General features: G+C 42.5%; 1 protein-coding gene across 1 annotated transcript in view; it reads left to right on the plus strand.

The window, feature by feature from the left end:
- Positions 1–25,557, plus strand: part of FLT3 (fms related receptor tyrosine kinase 3) — a 519,185-nt gene that overhangs the window by 10,006 nt on the left and 483,622 nt on the right. The gene's annotated exons all lie outside the window — the stretch shown is intronic.

Below are 25,557 nucleotides of genomic sequence, written 5' to 3' on the forward strand. Positions count from 1 at the left end.
GTGTTGTTTCAGAGTTCCAAGGCCTATCATTTCCAGAGGAGGAGTGAAAATCTTTTTGCCTGCAGTCACCAAAAAAAGTATAATCTGAGACAATTAGAGGTCTCTAAATACATTAATGATTATAATTCTGTCATTCTCAAATTATGGAATGCAAATATAGACATACAGTTTGTTGCAGACAACTCCATTGCTGTTGCTTGCTATGTCACTTGATATATCATAAAACCAGAGAAAACAGAGATGAAAGAAAATTGGGAGGAGATTTCTGCAGAAAAAACCTCTGTCCAAGAAATTATACAGTTTCAGCTTGAAAAAGCTTTCACATATGGAGATAAGTTCCTTTGAGTGCACTTATGCTCAAAGTCTAGGAGAATTGTTTGGGTTAGCCTAGTCCTTGCCAACACATAAACAACAAAAAATAAACCCTTGAAGTCCTTCCCAAAAATTCAGTAGCTAGCAGAGTTTGATCCGGAGAGTACAAATATTGTAAAAACAAAAAAAGTTGGATATCTATATTCAAGAAGAAGTCCACACTCCGAACATATGTGTCTTCATGACATTCTGCAACACTGTAGATACAGAAGCAATGGCCCTCATTACAGCCCAGGCGGACAGTGGAAAAAGGGCGGTAAGACCGCAAACAGGCCGGCGGTCATTACCGCCCCATTATGACATTGACGGTTTGGCATATCCAAACCACCAATGTCCCGCGCCATCCGCCACGGCGGTAATGACCACCAGGCTGGAGACAATGGTCTCCAGCCATGCGGCCGTCACTAGACTGCCAGCGATATCAGGACCCCGCATACCGCCATGGATTTCGTGGGGTTTTCTACTGCCACGAAATCCATGGCGGTAGGCACTATCTGTGCCAGGGAATTCGTTCCCTGGCACTGATTGGGGTCTCCCTCCCCCCGAGTCCCCCCCGAGTCCTCCCCCAACACCCACGACCCCCTACCACCCCCCAAAGGTAGCAGGAACTCCTCACCGCCCCCACCCCCACCCCCATTGAAACACCTACACCCCCCTACACGCATGCTCACACCACTCACACACATACACGTGCACATACATGCACACATGCACACATACATGTACGTCTTATTTCCCTTACACACAATACACCCCCGCATGCATGCACGCACTCACACAACCCCTCCCCTCTACACACTCACACACACCCCCCCATGCACGCACACACCACACAACACTCCCTCACCCCTCTCCCCTAACGGACGATCACCTTACCTGTTCCGTTGATCCTCCGGGAGGGAACGGGATCTATGGGTGCTGCTCTGCCATCAGCACTCTGTCACCAGAACACCGCCACGCCGAATACTGGGTCGTATTATGGTGGGCGTTGTTCTGATGACATGTCGGTGACGGTGGAGCAGCCTCCACTTCACCGCCGACCGCCAGTATGGCTGCTGGCGGCTCTCTGTCCAAAAAAGGGCAGAGGGTTGCCAGCAGTCCTAATATGGTTGGTGGAAGACCGCCAACACTGGCAGTCTTCGGCCCGGCGGAACCTCGGCGGTCTTGAGAAAAGACCGTTGAGGTTGAAATGAGGGCCAATGTGTCAGAAAACATTGAGGAAGGCAACTATGCTGTAGTTGGTTGCGACGGTTGTTTGTTTTGGCATGCAAAAGGTAACCTAATAAACCATAGAAAATGTACGTGTCAAACTACTGAGAAAAAAAAAATTCTACTTACCACTTCTGCAGCTCTTCAAACCTTGGCATTCTGAAACAGAGTTACTTGGACAATATGACTGCTACGAAGACTCTTTCAATGCTGTAAAAAACAGCATTGAGTGTCCAATATTTCTCAACTACCCCAAAATGTTAAATGCTGAAATTGAACAAGAGAAAACAATTGCTACTGAGATAGCAAAGGATAGTTCACAAAGCAGCCAGAGTTTCAGACTTCTCAATCAAGATCTTCTTGGACAGCCAATAATCAAAAATGAAGCCGCCATAGCAATGGATGAGCTGGAGGCACCAGTGTAACAAGCAATAGAATAAAATGCTGACTTGGAAGAGTTAGTAGAACCACTGAATGATAAGTAGAAAGAAATATATATGGAAGCCAAGTAAAAAACAAAGCATTGATTCTGCCACAAAAACAAACAGTGTAAATGTTCAAGTTTTAAGCTATTTCTTTTGTATGTCAGCTGCAAGCAGGCACTGGAAAAAGCTTTTTAATCCAAGTTCTAACCCCTTATCTAAAGAGGACTACAGACTCCATTTTGTCATGTGTCGTAACAGCCCCTACTGGATCAGCTGCACACAACATCGAAGGAATTACATTGCATCGTCTACTTATGCTACCTGTTGAACTCAACAATAAACTGGAATACCAAAAGTTATTTGGTGAAGCTTGTCACAAACGTTCAAGAGTGTTGAAGAAATTAAAACTTTTAATCATCGAGGAGGTGAACATAGTCTCAAACTTAATGTTCACCTTTGTAAATTTGAGAATGCAACAGATGTTGAAGACAGAGTATGATGTTCTTTTTGGAGGAAAGCATGTAATTGTTTTTGGTGATTTATTACAACTTACCCCGGTGAAAGGACAGCCTGTGTTTAAGACACTCTTACATGATGAAACTCATAATTCTTTAGGAAGCATTGGAAATGTAAACATTTGTTTGAATTTCCATTACAAAGAACTAATTAGAAACATGCGTCAAGCGTCTGATATGCAATATGGAAGTATTCTGAAGGATATTAGAGTAGGAATACTGTCAAAAGAAGGAAAACGTTGCTTGCAAACTCAACTTCTAAAGAAAATATTTCCTTCCCAAAAATCTGCTGCACAGCTAATGTTCGAATTAATTCTACAACAAAATTCCATTGTGTGTCTAATGCAAACTCTTCAAGAATATACCTCTTTCAATGAGCTATTGCTACACCAAGCGAAAGAACAAATATTGGAACTGACATCAATTGATAAAATGGAAGGAGAGACAATACTGTTGACTGAAAAACTACAATCAAAACTGAATTCTTTGGAGAAGTCTGTTTCCAAAAGTACGGGATCAGAAAAGTGTTTACGTATTTGTAAGAACTGTAGAGTGATTTTGCAGCATAATTTAAATGTTGAGGAAGGATTAGTTAATGGAGCCATGGTTAAAACAATTGATTTCATTTTGTATCCAAACAGAAATGAGGTTGAATACCTAGCAATTAAATTTGATGAACTTAAAGGTGTAAAACAGATTGCAAGATCTGTTGCAGGTTTCTTGCTTGTAAAAGACTTGTATGTTCGCAGAAAGCAGTTTCCAATGTCTCTAGTGTATGCTGTAACAATACATAAGTCTGAAGGTTTAAGTGCAGATGCAGCATTGATTAACATTGGTAGCACCGTATTGAAGGAATGTATGTCTTATGTAGCAATATCACATGTTAAAACTTTGTCCGGTTTATATCTTATAGGGTTTGATGGCAATAAAGTAAATGCTGATCGAGTTGTGTGATAAAGCATAATCGTTTGAGAAGCCTGCATGCTCCTTATTTTGGATAGTAGCCAGTTTACGAAAAGTCTAGAATCTTACAAAAAGGAAAAATTTTAAAGGATCAGCGATGTTGCTCAGAAAAAGAAGAAAAAATTGAAGAAACAAGTATTGGTGAAAAAATACTAAAGATAGTGGTGAAGCTGTGGGTATCTAGTTCTCAAAGCTATCCGGAGTCAACTGCTATGCTATGTAGTTCTCAATGCACTATTCTCTTTACCTCCTCTGGTTCATGCAATTAAACAGAAAAAGGATTTACACTCTTTAGCTTGTTAGAACGCTTGTGCAGTGATGGAACAAAAACATTTTCTGCATCTTGAATTGGAGATCTTGCAGATCTATGTACTGGATCTGTACACTTCACTCCAAACACTCAAGAAAATGCACAAGAATTTTTTATGGCGCTACTTGATATCTTAGAAGAAGAGATGGCACCTATTGATTAGCAATTTGGACGAAGTTACTCGTGGCCGCATGATTGTGAAAATTGTTCTTTTTCTTCAAAAATAGAAATAGATTCAGAACCATTTATCTACTTAACTCTACCAGACTGGAAAACTGTCAGTTTTGAGAAATTGTTTAAAGATGCACCTCAGAATAGTAGCTGCACAAAATATAACTCAGATCTTCTATCACCTTTGAACATACGAAGAACTGGCAAGTATATCATCTTAATGCTACACCAATGTAATACAGATAGAACTAAATTGGAAATTCAAATTACAAATTGTAAAGCTGCTCAAATCTCTATTTCTGGTAAAACATATACCTAGATAGCCATATATTTTCATGAAGAAGAAAATGTTAGATCTGGACACTACACCATCTACTTAAAAAATACAACTGGATGGACAGAGTATAATGATAGCAACCTTACATTCAAGCAGAGATTACCCTATAAACTGCAAAATTCTTACCTTCTCTTTCTTGAACTGAAATTCTAAAGAGGATTACTACGGATAATATGGAATAGTGCACTTCTGGGGCTTCTACAACCACAAGTGAAGACATCACACGGCCAACCAAGGGTGATGTCTTTATAATGAAAATGTTCTTACTCTTGCAAGAAAACAGAGATAGCACTAAATTGGAAACACAAATCACAAACTACAAACCATGACAAAGATATTCTGAAGAGAAAAATAAATACTGCTAAACCTATGCCTGAAGAGCGGCTGGAAAAATATGAAAAAAATTACACCACAGATATACTCTACTCCTGTTTAATGGATTACCAGTTTTATGACTTTGTGTGGTTTACCAAGGTAATGTATTTAAATACCTTTCCACCTGCCACTGTCATTCATACACATCAAGTTCATTATAAAGCTGTAATGTACATTATATTATTCAACAAGTATGGTAAAACAGGTAAATATTTATAGTGAGTGTTATTCACAGTAATTTTAATTTGAAATAACGTGCTATTTACTTATGGGCTTCTTTTTACAGTCCATGTGAATGTTTTCCCCCCCACTGTTCAGTGATGAGTATCTATACACACTTCATTTATAGTGTAACACTATCGAAGCTGAAAACACTGAAGGAAGGGAATACAAGATCATAAAATAATATGTGTAATTGCTATACAATGATGTAAATTTCTTGTATTTTATTACAAACAATAGCTTTTTTACTACAGATGATGAACCTTTAATAGAGATATTTATAGTATAAACTTTAACTGCAGTTAATTTTTTCTCTATTTCTACACAGATTAAAGGATGTCTTCTTTGCAGTAATGTAGGTAACTAATTACATCTTTCTTCATTCATACACCATCCATACATATACTTTATACACGTACTTATGTACACTAAAACAGCAACATGCACTAATGAAAACAGACCCTGGCATACACATATGCATTCACTAACACACCCAGAGACACACTCATGCATACACTAACACACCCAGATGCACACTAATGCATAGACTAACACACCCAGGCACACACTCATTCACACACTGAGATACCCAAGCACACACTGATACATAGACTGACACACCCAGCCACACACTGATGCATACACTGTGTATGCATCACTGTGTACCTGGGTTTGTCAATGTATGCATCATTGTGTTCCTGGGTTTGTCAGTGTATGCATCAGTGTGTGGCTGGGTGTGTCAGTATGTGCCAGGGTGTGCCAGTGTATGTATCATTGTGTGCCTGGGTTTGTCAATGTATGCATCATTGTGTTCCTGGGTTTGTCAGAGACACATAGGCACACAATGATACATACACTGGCACACCCTGGCACACACTGACACACCCAAGCACACAGTGATGTATACACCGGCACAAACAGGTACACACTGATGCACACACTGACACACCCAGGCACACACTGATGCATACACAGACTCACCCAAACACACAGTGATACACGCACTGAAACACCTAGGTACTTACTGATTCAAATACAGAGACACCCAGGCATACACTGATGCACACACTGACACACCCAGGCAGACACTGATGGATAAACTGACACACCCAGACACACACTAATGCACACACTGACACACCCAGGCACGCACCGATGCATACGCTGACACACCCAGGCACACACTTGTGCACACATTGACACACCCAGGCACACACTGATGTATACACTGACATACCCAGGCACACACTAGTGCATACACTGACACTCTCAGACACACACTGATGTATACATTAACACACCCAGGGACACACTGATTCACACACAGACACACCCAGGCAGATACAGATGTGTACACAGATGCATCCAAGCACACACTGACACACCCAAGCACACAGTGATGTATACACCGGCACAAACAGGTACACACTGATGCACACACTGACACACCCAGGCACACACTGATGCATACACAGACTCACCCAAACACACAGTGATACACGCACTGAAACACCTAGGTACTTACTGATTCAAATACAGAGACACCCAGGCATACACTGATGCACACACTGACACACCCAGGCAGACACTGATGGATAAACTGACACACCCAGACACACACTAATGCACACACTGACACACCCAGGCACGCACCGATGCATACGCTGACACACCCAGGCACACACTTGTGCACACATTGACACACCCAGGCACACACTGATGTATACACTGACATACCCAGGCACACACTAGTGCATACACTGACACTCTCAGACACACACTGATGTATACATTAACACACCCAGGGACACACTGATTCACACACAGACATACCCAGGCAGATACAGATGTGTACACAGATGCATCCAAGCACACACTGATGCACACACACGCAAACCCAAGCACACACAGATGTATACTCTGACACACCCAGGCCCCCACTGATACATACACTGACATACCCAGGCACACACTTATGCATACAGTGACACTCCCAGACACACACTAATACATACACTGACACACCCAGGCACACACAGATGCACACAATGACACACCCAGACATACACTGATGTACACAATGACACACCCAGGCATATTGATGCAAACACTGACACACCCAGGCACACGTTGATGCATGCACTGACACACCCAGGCACACAGTGATGTATACACAGACACACCCAGGCACACACTAATACATACCCTGACACACCCAGGCACACACTGATGTATACACTGACACACCCAGTCACATACTGATGCATACACTGACACTCCCAAGCAAACACCGATGGATACAATCACACACCCAGACAGACGCTGATGCATAAACTGAGACACTCAGGCACACCGTAATATTTACACTAACATATCCAGACACAGGGGTATGCCTACAGTACACATCTAAACACATGACAAGGTCAGTGACATCACTGATGACATCTAAAATGACATCACTAATGACATCATTTAGTCTGTGTAAGTGTGTAAAAAATGCTTACAAGTGTCAAAGGTAGATGCAAGAGTACTGCATAAGTTAAATTAGTAGTCATACAGAGCTACTGATCAGTAATAGTATTTGTAATGTACGCCATCTGGGTGGATATGTGTATGCCTGCATTTGTATCTGAGTGGTTGTGTGAATGCAAGTACAGTTGGGTGACTAATTGTATTTGTAGATGTTTTTCTGAGGGAGTGGGCTCCTGCGTAGCTGTGTGAGTAAATAAGTGGATGTGTAAGTGAGTGGTTTTCTCAGTAGCTATAGTGGTAAGTGACTGACTGAGTGCTTATATAGCTGAGTGATTGGCTGTGTGAGTGGCTCTTTGAGTGAGTGAAAGGATGTGTCAGTATCTGTGTGGGTGACTTAGTGGGTGTGTCAGTGACTGTATGCATGTGTGAGTATGTAAGTGAATGTATGGATGAGATTGTACTTGTATCGTTAACTGTATAGGAGAGTGAGTATATGTGTTAGTTTCTATATAAATAAATGAGTGGGTGTCTGAGTAACTGTGTTGGTGAGTGATTGGTTGTGTTATTTGTTGTACATGTGAGTGAGTGGGTGTTCTAACAGTTGTATGGGTAAATGACTCATTGTCTGGGTGGCTGTATGTGTGTATGACTGGGTGCCTGTGTTGCTGTATTCCTGATTAATGTGGTGTGTAAGTGTGTGTATGGGTGTATGAGTGGCTGAGTCAGTGACTGTATACAAGAATATGGGAAGATTGTATCAGCTGTGTAGGTGGCTGTGTACCTGAGTGGCTTTATGGGTGTATAACTTGGTATGTGAATACCTGACCTCCTGTCTGCCAAAGAGAAATATGTTTCAATGGAGGGTGCGAACCTCTCCCCTGCACTGACTCTAGAACAACAGAGAGACTGTCGCCAGGTGTTGGAACAGTTTGCCTCGCTCTTTTCCTTGATCCCAGGAGTCACTCAGTTGTGTACACATGATATGAACACTGGGGACAATCTTCCTGTGAAACATAAAGTTTACAGAGTGACTGACAAGGTTAGGGCCAGCATTAAGGATGAAGTAGCCAAAATGTTAGCTCTTGGGATTTTGAGTTCTCCAGTAGCCCTTGGGCCAGTCCTGTGGTCTTGGTCCCAAAAGCTGCTGCTTCTGGTGCCACTCCAGAACTCCAGTTCTGTGTGGACCTCTGGGGACTCAATGCGGTCACTAAGACTGACGCACACACCATCTCCCAAGCTGAATAGCTCCTTGATCGGTTGGCTGCTGCCAAACATCTCAGCAGGTTTGACTTAATGTCTGGGTATTGGCAGATTACTCTGACTGAGGGGGCTAAGGAGAGGTTGGCATTTTCTACCCCAGATGGACACTACCACTTTAGGGTGATGCTCTTTGGGATGACGAATGCTCCTGCTGACTTTCAAATTCTGGTTAACCAGGTGTTGGCTGGATTGGATGATTTCAGTGCAGCCTACCGTGACTACATTGCTGTGTTCATCTCCACTTGGGAGGAACACTTGTAGCACCTCTGCAAAGTGTTAGAGTCCCTGCAGAAGGGAGGCCTCACGATTAAGGCTAGGAAGTGCCAAATAGGGCAGGGCTCTGTAGTGTACTTGGGACACAAGACAGGGAGTAGCCAGGTGCCACACCTACAACCCAAGATTGACACATTCTAGCTTAGGAGCCTCCCAAGACACAGTCTGAGGTGAGAGCCTTTTTAGGCCTCACATGTTACTATAGGAGGCTTGTTAACGGCTATGGCTCCATTGTTGCTCCCTTAACACAGTTAACTTCCAAGAAGCAACCAGAGAAAGTGATCTGGACTGAGTCCTGCCAGACAGTTTTTTGTGCACTGCACTGCTGTGGTCTGGATGCTGCAGAAGCTCAGACCCTACATGTTTGGGACTCACTTCCAGGTTCAGACCGACCACAGGCCTCTCAGAAGGCTAATGCTGATGAGGGGTGAGAATCCAAAAGTGTTGAGGTGGTCCATTTCCCTACAGGGGATGGACTTTATGGTGGAGCACCGCCCTGGAACAAAACACGCCAACGCTTATGGTCTGTCCAGATTATTCCACCTTAGCGAAGAAAACTCCCATGAGGTTGGGTAGTTCTCCCCACTTTCAGCTGTGGGGGACACATGTTAGACCTGGCATCCTTGGCATGGTCTCCCCTAACGTTTTGCCTCTACTTCCCAGGTTGTTGCTGTGTGCTGGACTCTGTTTTTACTGTTTTTGTTACTCTGGGCATCTTACCACTGCTGACCAGTGCTAAAGTGCAAGTGCTCCCTATGTGAAATTTAATGTGTGAATTGGCTTTTCCATGATTGGCATATTTGATTTACTAGTAAGTCCCTAGCACAGTGCACTAGAAGTGCACAGGGCCTGTAAATCAAATGCTACCAGTGGGCCTGTAGCACTGATTGTGCCACTTACCTGAGTAGCCCTGTAAACATGGCTCAGACCTGCCACTGCAGTGTCTTTGTGTGTATTTATAAACTGCCAATTCCACTTGGCTAGTGTGCTCACTTGCCAGGCCTGAATCTTCCCTTTTTATACATGTAAGGCACCCCTAAGGTAGGCCCTAGGTAGTCCCATGGGCAGGGTGCAGTGTATGTTAAAGTTGGGACATGTATTGATTGGTTTAACATGGCCTATCTCTCTCCTAGGTTAACACAAGGGCTGCCTTTAAATTTCCTTAAGGTGTAGTTTCCCTTTGAGAGCAGAAAGAGATTTGGAGTATGGGGTCTCTGAACTCACAATTTAAAAATACATCTTTCTTTTTTTTAGATTGTTAGTTTGAAAATGACACTTTTAGAAAGTAGGCGTTTTCTTGCTTAAACCATTCTGTGACTCTGCCTGTTTGTGGATTCCCTGTCTGGATCATACTGACAGTTAGGCTGTTTGTGAATCTCCTCTAGACTGTGACACAAGGGGAGAGAGTGTGTAGACTGCATATCCTGATGAGCCATCTGGGCTAGAGTGGAGGGAGGAGTGGTCACTTACACCTGCATGGGCTGTGCCTGCTCTCACACAATACAGTCTCCAACCCCCTGGTGTGTCTGGAGCCTGTCCTGGGCAAGGTAGGATCTTGTGAACAATGGAGACTTTCCTTTAACGTTTGGCAACGTCAAATGCAGAAAGTGGTATAAGTATTAGACCCAAAACCCCAGACTTTAGATTTCTTCAAGGTTTGCTCCTGGAACTAAGAGGAACCTCTGCCAAGGAGAAGAGCTGAAGAGCTGAAGAGCTGAGGAGAAGTGCTGCCCCTGCCTGTTACTGTGCTTTGTTGCGCTATCCTGCAGTTGCTGCTCCTGACTCTGAAAGGGGAAAAAGACTGGACTTTGTGATATATTCCTGTTTGAGAAGACTCTCCAGGGGCTTCGACTGAGCTTGTCCCCTGTTCGGAAGTATCAGGGCTATCAAAGACTTCCTCTGCCAGCACTTGGACTCTCTGCTGAGACTCCTGCCCTGCCAAGTGGTGCCTAATCCAGTCCCTTGGCCCTTGAAAGGAGAAGCTGGTGGAAAACCAAGAAAAACCAAGGGCCTGATTTATATAATTGTATTTTGTAAGTTTGTGCTGCTTTTGCATCAATAAATGACGCAAAAGGGGTGTAAACGTTTCATAAATCAGGCCCCAAGTGTACCGACTTCGAATGTCCCTAGACCAACGCAGCTGCCAAATTCCACAATGCCACCTACACCTGAAGCTGTGGTCCTCGCTGGAGTGCGACGACCCCGCAGGCCTGGTGCCGCAGCAGCCCCCCGAAGTCTGTGTTTCTGTAAGTCCCGAAGTGCCGTGTCACGGACGTCTGTGACACCCAACTTTGCTGCACCAAGCTGCGATCGCCGGATATCGACCCCGCTGGATGTGATTGGATCCAGGATTTGCACCGCCGCTGCCTCACCTCCCCCGTTCCGCAGGAAGGACCCAATGCTTCTTTGTGACTCTTCTGCTGCTTCGCCCTGCACCACCGGAACTGATGCTGCATTGGATCCAGCAACGCCGCCATACCCGACTCCTTGCACTGGCTTGTCTCCTCATTTTCACAAGGTACTGAACCTGAGGGTCCGTGTGCCTCTGTGACCGTCGCCATTAGTGCCAGATTTTGGGAACAACTCCGTCACGCCACCACAATATCACCTAATAGAAGCAGTTGTGTTTCTAAGTGCTAAATTGAAGTGTAATCTTTTAAAAATTCATATCTTGACTTTTGTATGTTGGAATTTTGTCGTTTTGGTCTTGTTTTGTTTAGATAAATATTGGCTATTTTTCTAACATGGGGTTGAGTAATTTTGTAGTGTTTTCACTGTATTACTATGTGTCCTGGTACAAATACTTTACACATTGGCTCTGGGTTAATCCTTCCTGCTCGTGCCAAGCTACCAAGGGAGTGAAAGGTGGTAAACCGGGTGTGTTTCTCCTTTGCCCTGATTAGAGTGAGGTCCTTGCTTGGAAAGGGGGTAACCTGACTGCCAACCAAAGACCCAATTTCTAACAATATATATATATATATATATATATATATATATATATATATATATATATATATATATATATGAAAAAACAAAGCACAGAAGCTGAATTACTGAAACCAGCCAGGCTTTTGTCTCCATAATATGACTGGCAGCATGCTCATTAATCCTGATGGTTTTGGCTATCATGTTTCAACCTAGATCACAGGTGAGTAGGATTGCTGAAAAGTAAAGTGTTTGTTAACTTTTATATCCATGCTGACACATGACTTAGTAACAAAAGTCCTTCAAATACCAGAATGTGCCTGAAAGTGACATCAAATGTCTCACTGTACTGTGGTGCAATATTAATGCTAAATAGTGTCAAACACTGCAGACACTTTCAGGTCCATTCTGGGTATGTGTAGGACTTTTGTTACTACGTCACAAGACAGTATGGCTATAAAAGTTAATGGTATGCTCAGTCCCCGTTCTGAAGCCGTCCAGCCGCCCTGGAGGGTTTGGGGACCCCCATCGATGGAGGCTGTTTGAGGCTGTTGAGATATATATATATATATATATATATATATATATATATATATATATATATATATGTATGTATATATATATATATATATAGATATATATATATATATATATTTTTTTTTTTCATATAATCACTGACAAAAACAAAGGTTACAGGGATATTATAGTTAAGTTTTATAGTTAGAGTTCTTTCACGTAACTATGACTCACACCCTAAGGTGCAATAATGTTATTGCAAATGTTGCAGTGATATCAAACATGCCATACAAGATCTCATAAGTGACAATATATGTGGAGTAATTGGCTGTGCATGGCGAAGGGGAGATTTATAGTTGCCTTCAGGAGCGAGTTATAGTTACTTGAAAGAATTCTACCAATAACTGCTGAATTTCTATGGTTTCCCTGTAACCTTGGTTGTTTGGAGAATTTCTATGTTTTTTTAACGTAAAGTAATTTTAATCACTATACTTTATTCCAACCCCTGCTGCGAACGTCCACGCTCTTATAACCACCCAACCCCGCACCAGGCATGGCCTTTGCCGTACCCAGTGCAAGTTTTCCACAGGGCCTGCCTCTGCCATTGGATGTGTGAGTGGGTGCATGAGTGTCTGAGTGGGCCTGAAAATGGGTGTGTGTGTCAATGATTGGGACTGAGTGGGTCCATGAGTGTCTGCGTGACTGTGTGAATGTGTGCCAGAGCCTCTGATTGCATGTTTGAATGAATGAATTAGTGTATGAATGAGTCTGTAGTTTTTCTTTCAATATTTTCCATATTGCAAATATTTTGCAAATAATTCACTGAAAATAGTGAAAATTCACTGAAAATAGTGAATTTTCACGAATATCACATGCTGTGATGCAAAATTATATTAAACCTATAATTTACCCCTAAATCAGAGATATACAAGTTTATTTGCCCTTAAATATCTCCTAAACTACTTAACAGATTTAAGCAAGATAACAAAAAGCACAATCTGAATACCAGCAGCTAGCTTTCTGCCAAATTTGGTGTAATTCCGTCCTGTGGTTCAGGCTGTGGACGTGTTGACAGGTCCTATGGGAATTAACATGTGAAACATTGGGCCAGATGTAGAAAAAAGCAATTTGCGACTTGCAAATTGCGAGTCCCTGCGACTCGCAATTTGCAAGTCGCAAATTGCTATGCAGTACGGTGTCTCAGACACCGACTGCAACTCGCAATGGGGTCGCAATGACCCACCTCATGAATAATCATGAGGTGGGTCGCAAATTGCGGCCCCATTGCGAGTATAGGCACTCGCTAACATGGAGGCCTGCTGACGTCAGCAGACCTCCATGTTAGCGACCTGCTTTTAAATAAAGCAGTTTTTTTTTTTTTAAGGGTAGCCCGTTTTCCCTAAGGGAAAACGAGCTGCACTTCAAAAAAAAACGAAACCTTTAGTTTCGGTTTTTCTTCAGGGCAGGGAGTGGTCCTTTGGACCACTCCCTGCCCTGAAAAAATATTTTGGGCTCCAGTCACAAACTGGAAGGGGTCCAATTTGCGATTGGGTTACCATCCACTTGAAGTGGATAGTGACTCCGATGCCATTTGCGGTCATATGCGGTCGCAAATGGTATTGCATCCCAAAGCGACTCGCAAATAGGAAGGGAACACCCCTTCCTATTTGCTAGTCTGAAATGCATTTTGCGAGTCGGTAACGACTCGCAAAATGCAATTCTGCATTGGGATACGCGTTTTGCGACTCGCAAACGGCAAATTTTGCCGTTTGCGAGTCGCAAAACGTTTGCTACATCTGGCCCTTAATGTTTTTTGAGTCACCTTTTTCTTGGCACCCGCTTGACGGATCACCCCGAAACGTCCTGTGGGCAAGTTATAGTTACCTTAGGGCGCAAGTTATAGTTACTTAAAAGAGTACCAATGTGGCCACAGAAGAAAAACTCCAATCAGTAAAAGTTCAAAGCTTTATTTTCACAGCCACAAAACCAAAGTCACGTAAATAGTGCACAAAATCAAATTGTAAAGATAAATGAAGACCATTGACTGACCAAATCTCTGGCACAAATTGAATCTACTCAACATCAACACCATTAAACATTCAAGACAAATAACACATATTAATAGTGGCAATACTTGAGTATTGGAAATACAATTCAAATCAGACTCAGAATACATCAATCAAATTAAAATGCACAGAATTTTTATTGGGAATTTTGGACATAGATTCTTGCTACAGCTATCCAAATTAGGACATGCATGTGTGGGGGCTGGCTAACACATATGGACAAAATCAAAAACAGAGTACAAAAATAATTTTAAAATCATCTATGTTGGGCTAAGTTCTAACTAAGAAAAATAAAAATATATAAGTGTCAGCATGCTAACTTCTAATAAAACAGATCAAGGGGAAAATTTCATTAGATTATACCTCTCCTTAGGAACAGCAGACAATTCAGTTTTCATCGGCAAAACATGCCAGTGAGCCCATTAGAAACATCATCGGGGAAAAGTGCAGAACACAAAATGCACATAGAATTTCACCAAAGTGTCTGCAGGAAAGTTTGTATGAAATTCAGAAAGGGACTCCTCCTAAACTTAGCCAGTCTTTCCCTTACTAGAATCGTACAAACTGTTCGATTGGTCAGGCTTAAAAATGCTGACCTCTGGTGCACTAAAAGTATTATTACTATAATATGTAATATGTAATATGCACCCCAACACTGACTTTGTGAATAAAAAGCACTCTCCCATTTCACACTACAGATCTCTTCAAGATTCATTAAACCCCTGCTGTTAATTCTGCCTCCTTGGCTCATTTGTGTCTAATACGTTCACAGATTATACAGTATTTAATGAATATGCTTTTACAATTGTAAACTCTAAAGGGAAGCAATTCTCGAGTCTCTCAATTAAATTATTTATGAAAATAGTATATTTATTTCTTGTTTCTAAGAGTTGAGATCGTCTTAAGTGTCTTGTTGCCACTCCTTCTAGATCTACAGATCCTTCTTTTACAGATCTTCCAAACTTTCTTCTCATACACTGTTCTTTATCTATTTTCTCCAACACCCCGTCAACACATATTCATCTTTTCTGTAACAGGCATTTCCAACATAACGTCTCTAGTTCAAGCAGTGACACACCAACAGCAACTCAAAAAAGCATTGACTAGGCCAATAGGTCTTGGTTATTAATGCAAATACTTTTTTTCAATTATATGCATGTATCAAAACGCAAGTGCATGATTGCATCATAACAAATGTGCAATGTGCATGCATGTGTCATGATGGGTTTGTAGGGTTGCATTGTGACACAGGTGGCCATTTTTAAGTTACTTGTATACTATGGCTGTGTAACACCGATATATGAGATTAAATAAAACATCTTAAGCAAAATGCAAATAAGTGGCGAGCAGCTCCGCATTACTTTCCAACTACTAACTGATAGCAATAGGAAAATAGCCACCCCCTACCATCAGCTACTAGCGCATGCTTATAATGCACTCCTACCTTGATCTGTGGTATGCACTTGCATCCATTACTGAGATAGCCACACAATGCACCTTTACTGTGCATTCCAGTGCACCCTGGTACCTCTGTACTTTATGCTAGACCGTTATCTTAACTTTCATTGCGTGCAAACATATGGGTTCTGTGACTTCCTCAAGGCTATAGACGATAGACCTCTTTTATGATTTCCAGTGTCTTGTTCTTCTATGGTACGTTCACTAAGAATGCATACTAAGATATCATCTACAGAACTCTCACCTAGCACACATAGATGATGTGCACCAATAACTAACATCTGGCTCAGTAGCTATCCAGAGTCTAAAAGGCAACTTTATATTGGCCTACACCGTACAAGGCTTTTCCAGTACATAAGCATCCATATAAGCCTTATAACGCACTTCCGGTTTGAAAAGATTCATTCATTGCTGATTACAAACACATCCACGGGGTTCCCACACTGCACCTCTGTGCACACTTACAACATTTCCTAAGACAGCCACTGAGTTCACATTTGTATCCATTTTTTGCCATGCAGTTCACACTGTTATCTATATACTGACACACTTATAGAATTCATCCAAATCGACTTGGTTTCGTGCCAGCAGAGCTTCATTAGAGATCTCAATCCCTTTTCATTTTCTTGTGAGATATCTCAGAGTTGTGATGCTTCTGCAGCAGTTATCTGTAGAACCCTCCCAAGTTCACTGGTTCTGATCTGAATATGCTGACTCAGTATTTCATCCGTTTGAGCTAAGTATGATTACATTCTTTCTATTCAGCTGGGTAGTATTTCCTATGCTGTTATCTGGAAGTTAGTTTTAATGAATTAAACCAGTGGTTTAACCTGGGATTTGCCGACTTCTGGGGATTTGGAACACTTACTCAGGGGTTCAATGAATCCTTAGAAAAGTAAATAATTTTAGCATATTAATATTAAAAAACACTAAAATGCGAAGTGTAAAATAGAAAATTTTAAAACACTGTGTAAAGATGAAGGAATTTTAAATTAGAGGCTAAAAATTAAAGGACATGTTTATCATGATTCTGCATCGCCTGTGTGCCACGCAAAGGGGCACGAAGGTGATGCAAAATCTAGTCCGATGTATCAATCTATGCAAGGCCACCATGCATTGCCCTGAGTGGCTTGGTAAATCTGGAGGAAAGCAAGGCAACAAAAATCGATGACTTGTGTTACTCTGCTCTGGGAGGCGTTCCATGAGTGGAGCGTGGGTGTTCTCATGCATCCACCCATGGATCTTGGCACATTCCCAGATTTACAAACATTGGTTAGGTGGAACTGTGTCAAAATGCGATGCCTTCAGGGAGCTGAAACCAGGTGAAATATCTTTATTTCTCCTTGTTGCTTCCTCTTTCTAAGTGTGCTGCATATTGCAGCACACATAAAAGAAGAACAATTTCTCTGAGGATTGTTTTTGTACAGGATGATGCCCCTTCCTGAACAAACATAATCCTGCCTGCAAGACAGGCATCCTTGCAACATGGTGCAAGGGTGCCTGCATTGGCGCAAAGCAGCACATTGTGCACCAGCACCCATAAAGGACAGGTATGTGCTGTATCATGTGAAATACAGCACATTCCTGCTCTTTTCCTTTCACGTAGTGCATCAAAGCAAGGTAGCTTGCTGCGCTGTGTGAAATAATGATAAATCTCCTGCTGGTTTTATATCAATAGCTGGATTCATGGGTGCAGTGTATGAGCAGAAAACAGAATCTGGTACGGATATTTGGTGGTCCCCAATTAAGCACCTTTTAAGATTCACAAAAAATAAAGAATACTTTAGGAGCAAACAAAAGACAAAGTGATACGCTAGAGCAAGTGTCTCCAACCTTTTCTACAACAAGCGCTACTTCAGATCTTTTTTTAATTATTTTTACAGTTTCCGTTTATCTCCTCAGCTCATCACATTAATTCATCACCTTTACAGAAAGTGAGCTTTAGACCTTCCTACTAATAACCAATCCAGATTTCTCAACTAAAAATCCACAACATATTACTGTGAGAGTGCATCAACATTCCTAAAGCATGTAACAATATTGGAGACCGAAACAACATGAACTATTCCAGCTCGCATCCCACAACAGTCTTCACTATTGAGGGGACCATAGCTGCCATTTGAAAGCACCTGGAATGCAGGTCTAATCACGGGAACTGGAACTCCCTTCAGAAAACAAGCCAAGTTTGCTGCCGAAGTGTTACATGCCCCATGCAAGGACAGCTGTTTACAAACCATTGAATGGCTGACTGAAGTCTTGCATTCACTACCGCTAAGCGAGACCTCTTTCATGCTACTGAGACATTTGTACGAGAAGGGCAGCTCACACACCTCATGGATATTACTATCTCCTAGCCTTTCATATCTGCCTACTGGAATATGTTTTAAACCTGACTTGAATTGAAGTGTTGAAATAGGCAGATTAATGACCCCGTGTATTAACCATTCAGCAGATGGTATTTCAGCCACAGTAAAAGGAAACTTTTCTAACTTTTTGATGTTTAACATAACATAAGTCGCTTCTTTCTTAGCCATTAGTTGTTGTCGCGTTAAGTTAAATGAAGAAAATATGTCCCTTGCGCTAACGTGTTGCCAGGGAACGCGACCTGCCTTCAGTGTTTGAAGTGTCCAACCCAACTGCATAATGGACCTTAGTTGACTTTGTCCATGGTGTAAAGAAGACAGATCACTCTGTATTATGTCTATTGCAGAAGAGACGATGTTATTCAGGGTGTATATCCAGTCGGACAGGGTATTAATCCCACTATCTACAACAGCTAATTCCTTCTGTAAATGTTCCTGGTCTATTTGCCTTAAACTGGCAGCAGCTTCTTGTTGGGAAAGATTGCAAATTTTGTTATATACTTCAGATAAGAAGTGCTTTCTGCATTGTTTTCTGGGGCATAACAGGAAATCCTGTAAATCAGTGTTATTAGACAGGAGACTAAGGTGTTCTCTAAGCACATCTAGTGAGGAACTCTTCAACTATTGCTGGCATAGTTTCTCTACAATGTATGTTGTTACTAAACCCGCATGTTCGGATGATGCATAGCGAGGGTCTGGCCTACTAGTTCTAAAACCCTGTGGAGTTTATAAAATATTTATGACACCTATTGGCATCTTTTGGCCACAATAATCACCCGCCAGGATGTGACAATGAAGCATTAAACGTGCCATTCTGGACCCATTCATCGAGCTGATCTTCAGTTGCATTTACATATTTTTGCCATTTGTGAAATTTTGCAGGGGCAGGAATACTGGGCACATTTAATTCCTTCATCTTTGCTAAGCCTAAACAACTTGTTTGTTGTACAGTTTCATTTAAAAATATAATTTGAACAGGCATCAGGCATGATCTAAACAAAGCTTCCTTCCCCCTTATTTGCCAATTTTCAAATCAATCGACTTCAGCCAATATTCATAGCCTTCTATAGTCAACCGGTAAACAAAGGAATCCGAATAAATACATTTCATATCTGTCAATAATATGTTTACATTTTCTATTGATGGAAATTTATAATAATACGACTCAGCATTTTTAACATTGTGCCCAGAAAAATATGCAAACTTTTCAGAGTACGTTTTAGAACTCCCTTGGGGTGGAGTTGGACAATGTGCCCATTGTGTGTAATTAAAAACAGTCTTTGGGTTGCTTGCTCTGTGAATAAAATGGTGCCCATAATAAGTATAGCAAAACATATCGCCATAATTCTCTTTTGATTGATAAACATCTTTGTTTTCAAATACAGTATAATACTGCAATTCAGTCATCATAGAATCAACTGTTTTCACATCCCAGTCATCAGAAACAACTCTGGTATAATTGCATTGTTCATTGAAAGTTTAAATGCATATGGTATTTGAATGACCTCTGTGGGGCCGTATATATATCAAATGTTACTTTATCCCAAATAATCCCATCAGGAATTAATATAGGGGAAATGTTCACAAAAAACAAGTCTCTACGGACCTTGTGAGAATTAAAATGTGGTTTTAAGAACTCATCCACCAGTTCAACTGTTGATCTTTCAGGAAGAAAATGAGCATGTATTAATAAAAAGGATGTTATGACCAACCCAATCCAAAGTAGGAAAACTAGTACAGTCAAAGAAAGCCACAGATAGTTCCATGGAAAAATAAAGTAATTTGCTTTAAGCCCGTTTATCAGCTTACGTTCTTTTGACAGTTCAGATGTGGAAGAGGCAAATGAGTTTGAAACATTGTCGTTGATGTGAGCAAAGTATCCAGAAGCAGTGCGAGCAAAAGCTTGTTTGCAGGTGGAGAACCGGTGGGTGTTTCCCTCGGTGGTTCAGAGTATCTGAAGTCATCCGTCTGTGTTGAAGTTGTGTTGAATCAATCAGTTATTTCTGTATTGTTTGTTGAAACAGATGTCAGCGGAACCAATGCAAGATCATTTTCCACCCTCCCCAAGCTCGAAGAGGTGTCAGTGTTGCTTCTTACGTCTTGTAGAGGAACTTCTTGACCAGTAGCGAGAGGGAGTCGGGAACTACTGGCTGTTCCTCTTCGTTCGCTGTGCAGGATCTGCCACATGGTGTAATTTGACATTGTTGATGGATACAAAGTGGTTTTCTTTAGCACCAGACAATGGTGGTAGAATAACTGTTCTAGTACCGTGTATTCCTGATGAAGGGACCTGTGCACAATGAGAAGGGCCAAACTCATTTTTCACAGCAAACTTTTCACTTACTAGATCACCAACTTTAGGAATCCATCCTCCAGGCGTTACAGGCACATTCTTAATTCCTGTGGATGTGGCACTGGCAGTAGCGTTGTCGTCACAGAACTGTTGTAATTCCTGTAAGATAGTGACACGCTCATTTATGTCAAAGGGTGTTTCTGCTGCCTCCAAACCAGGACTATCAAGATCTGGAACATACATTAGAGTTACAAACAGGCACTCAAATGAACTACGACCACCCAGGGACCTTCTAGGCAGATTGTTAAGTGCTCTCTGGACTCCATACAGACGGTTAAGCCAACTAGGACCCGTATCTATGACTCTGGCTGTTAATGACTGCTTTAATTCCCGGTTTAGTTGCTCCAGGACACTATTTCCCTTGGGATGAAATGGAGACGAATAATGGAGTTGTACCCCTAACAAAGCCATGGCGTCTCTGAATGCCCTTGAGGTGAAAGCAGGGACCTGTTCTGAGTGGAAAGCCGCAACTGCATATGTACTGATAAAGACTGGCAAATCTTTAATAACAGTCCGAGGGTCAGCCGAGCGTTGTGGCCACACCCATAGAAATCTGGAGCAGGAGTCAACAGCAACTAAAATATGTTTGTATGCACTATCCAGTGTTAGGGGACCACAATGGTCCAAGTACACACATTATAATGGTTTGTTGGAAATTAGGAGGGGTGTCTGCGGTGGACGTTTAGCAGTGGAAAGCTTCATCTTTTGGCAGATGTCTCAGCAAAGGACATACTGCTTGACTTTCTTGTATAGACCTGGCCACCAATAACGTGCTTGCAACAATGATATTGTAGCCGCCACACCACCATGGGCAGATGCTGCCCCCTCATGCGTGCTTTAATCAACTCTGATCTTATATCTTTGTTGGGAATGGATCGAACCCCTACGCCTGGTATTTTTACCTCAGCGTTTCGGCAGCTGCCCATTCGGTAGGAATATTTAGCAGGAAATGCTTTTGGGTAGGGCATACCTTCAGCCGTAGCTTTCACGACAGCCCCTATGCCGCCGTCTGGTTTAGCTCCTGAGTGGGTAACTGCAGCAACAGTGGCCGTAGCTACTGCTGACTTTGCGGCTTCATCAACCACTGTATTTCCAGCAAAGTGTATTCCAATGCTCTGGTGTCCAAGTGTATGTACAACATTGACATTGGGTAGCGTTTCCTTCAGATCCACTACTTTCCCCCACAGAAGTCAGTGTTTAATGGTGTTGCCTTTAGAATCTCTGAACCCATTCTGGCGCCAGGAATGCAGGTATTCATTGAAGGACTGGACACAGTAGTACGAATCAGTGTTAACTGTGCAGGATCCGTATGTTCCACTGCCATCACCAGAGCCTTTAGCTCTTCTAATTGTGCTGTGCAATCCCCTAAGGTTTGCATGAATGTATGCTGGGGACAAAATGTATTATCCTCTATGTAGCCACTTAAGACTGTGCAAGCAGCAGAGTATTGAAGTTTTGTGCAAATTGCAGGTTGCGCTGAGCCATCGGTGTACATGACTCTTTGATATTGATCAATGTACAGTGTATTTATTAGAACTGTGTATTCTAGTTCATATTGCAAAAATTCTAGAGTTTGTAATTTTGGGTTAAAAATGTAGTCTACATCAGTGGCTGTCAAAGACGCTGCCCATTAAATCCAACGTGGATGTAATGCTTTAGCGTTTGGAATGCTGGCTTTGGTGACAGCCTCAAGGGCCAGAATTGTGGAAATAACAATAATGCGTTTGCCTTAGGCTAAAGGTCGTTCTTTAATGACAGCCATCTGAACAGCAGTGAGAATTTTCTCAGTGGGAGCAAAGCGTTGTTCTGCTGCTGAGTACAAATGTGATTTGTATGCTATCGGGACAGTCTCACTCTTGTTGAAAGTTACATAGGTGAAACCATTGGCACCAGCAATTACTCTGATGACCAGATGTTTTTTGTTGTCCCTTGTGTGTAAGTGTTGTGCTGCAAGCATGTCTGTTTGCAAAGCTCTTAGTATGCATGTGTGTCTAACAGTCCAAACTTTACTTGAAAAGTCAGGACGTATTAAGTCATGTAAAGGTTTTATGCGTGATGCATAATTAGGAATGTAAGTTCTGCCAAAATTTAGGAATCCCAATAGAGATTGGAGTTTTTTGTAATGGTGTTTGGAGGATGTAACTGTGCGTATTGTTCCAAGAACTGTGGCGCTAGGCTCTATTCTTCACTTGATAGCTCATATCCCAGAAACACGACGTTAAGGAAGGCTATATTTGTTTTTTTGAAATTGAATTTGCAGCCGAACTCGGCATATCTCACAACAATGCGGGCTACCCATGTTAGATGTTGCAGTAATTCATCATCTGTGAGATATATATCATCTACATAGGACAATGCTTCAGGGTCTATGTCGTGCAATATTGAAGTCACACAAGCTGTGAACAGTCCTGGACTGTTCTTGTACCCATAGGGTAAACAACAGAATTTTTTCTGGGAGCCTCGTGCGCTGGAACTTGTTAAGTCTCTACTCTAAGGTGCTATATTTTGGCAGAAAAAAACATTGGAAATGTCCACTGTTGTTTTGTATTTTTTACGCACTATGTTGTTTGTGAGTGCTGTGCTATGTGAGTATTGTAAGGCATATGTGCGTGTATGACTGTTTAAGTGTCTATAATCTAAAACTATTCTGTACGAATTGTCCGGTTTAGCTATTGAGAATAAGGGATTATTCATAGGTGAGGGACAGGGTACTCTAGTTGTGTGAGGGATACTAGGGTTGAGGTTGGGGTTGATTTTTAATAGGAATTACATGGTAGGGGGAATCTTTATCCCATCCTACGTGGTTGCAATATAACACGGGTGCCTGCGCCAATGCCCAATCGATGGTGCATGATACTGTGATCTCCTCAGGAAAAAGGGGCGAGAAAGAAGGTTTAATAACATCTTCCCCATATGGGCATGTACGGACAAATTCAGGTGTCCAATCCTGCTCGACCAGCAAATATCATATATATTTACAACGTGGTCCCAAAAGATTGCGTCTATTGTGTGTAACGTTACTTTGTACACCCTGTCAGATGTGGAGACACACATGTCTGCTGCTTCTACTTGTAGGAAGTCATCAGTTGCTTTCACCTCCAGATGCTCTAGAAGATTCCGGCGAACTATTCTGACCTCTGCCGCACTGTCTAGTAGCACTAGTGCCCACTTCTTGTTCTTCAAGAGAGCCATCTTCTTGAGCGGCATGTCGAACTGCATCGGCTGCCACTTTTATTCTTTTTGAATTGGGGAAACTTCTGTTGTGCGTTGTGATTCCTGTCTCGGTTTCACGTACTCAGTTCTTCGCTCTGACCACCCAACTCTCTCTTTGCGGTTTTCCGATGAGTCCTGAAAGGAACGAGATTGGCGTGTATCCGTATATTGATATCTGTCAGGCGTTTGTATATTATCTCTATTTCTGAGATTGTATGTATTCTGTGGGGTCTTCATATGCGGAGATTTTCCCCTTTCTTTTTTAGGTGTTTGTTGTTTTTTATCCCAGCGTTTCTTATTATCCTCAGGGACTTGCTTGGTAGAATCTTTATTAGATTTACCTTGAAATTGTGGCTTTGTTGGTCTGAGTCCCAGATCATCACGACCAATACTACAGTAGGTCTCTGCGATAAACTTTGGAAGTTCGAGTTCTTGGTCCTGTGGAGGAACGTCCCAGAGCCGCATGCACAATGCTAGTGGTAGTGCTCCCCCTTTAAGGTTATTTAAAATAATTGAGGATACTGTGGCAAAGTTGCCCATTAATTGCATCCCCATGTCCAGGGCTAGGGCAGCCCCGTATTCATCTTGAATTTGTTTCAACACTTCCGGTAAATTGGCAAGTGTTGGAGTTCCGTGTGCGGTAGTATAGAGCGTGGCAAATACCGTGCCCCATGCATTACAGTTATCTACTGTGGGAACCATCCCAAATGGCAAGCACATAGTTAGTATTCTATGTTTATCCTGAGGTCCCGTATGAGGAAATACTGCTACCACTGCATTTATTTTTTGAGCTAACCAAAACGGAATTTCTTCTCATTTGGTGGGTACCTTACCCAAGATCGAATGTACAGTTGCAGGGTTAATGCCTGGTGTTACTGCATGTGGTTGTACCGGAGCAGCACGTGCTGGGTTTGAGTTTAATATTTGTATTAGAAACTGTACTAAATGTCTGTATATTGTCATCAGCTCAGCATATAGGCAACAGACTTCAGCTGCTGTTAGGTTTACTGCAGCAGGGTGCGGTGTATATGTGGTCAACAGAGGCCAGGTAGGACCATCATTACTTAGAGGACCTAACCTAACATGCAAAATTGTGTGGGGCAGGGCGCCATCAAGCCAATTACCTTTGACCCTGTCACCAGGCAGGTCGCTCCCCCCATCTGCCACGCAGCCCCCTGTGGGTTGAACCTCTGTTGCCACTTTTGCCGCCTGACTACTCGCTGCCTTTTTTCTATTCCCCTGAGCTTGTGCTTCTGTGCCACTTGTTTTTTCCATTCTGTGCCCCTGTGTTTTGCTTTCTGTACCCCTGTGCTCTGTAGTCCCTCTCCCGCCGTCTTTTCCCACCGTTTTTTCCCCGGGTTTTCCCCTGGGTTTTTCCCCGGGTTTTTCCCTTGCTGCTGAGCCCCTGCTGCCCCGCCCCCTTCACTCCCATTGGCCGCCCCGCTCCCACCTCCCAGCTGCTCCTCCCTCCCTCTGCCCTCATATGGAGGCCGCGAAGCGGTGGCAGAGAGCGACCTTTGACCCTGTCACCAGGCAGGTCGCTCCCCCCATCTGCCACGCAGCCCCCTGTGGGTTGAACGTCCGTTGCCACTTTTGCCGCCTGACTACTCGCTCCCTTTTTTCTATTCCCCTGAGCTTGTGCTTCTGTGCCACTTGTTTTTTCCATTCTGTGCCCCTGTGTTTTGCTTTCTGTACCCCTGTGCTCTGTTGTCCCTCTCCCGCCGTCTTTTCCTGCCGTTTTTTCCCCGGGTTTTCCCCT

Source organism: Pleurodeles waltl, chromosome 8, assembly GCF_031143425.1.
Source record: "Pleurodeles waltl isolate 20211129_DDA chromosome 8, aPleWal1.hap1.20221129, whole genome shotgun sequence".
NCBI lineage: Eukaryota > Metazoa > Chordata > Amphibia > Caudata > Salamandridae > Pleurodeles > Pleurodeles waltl.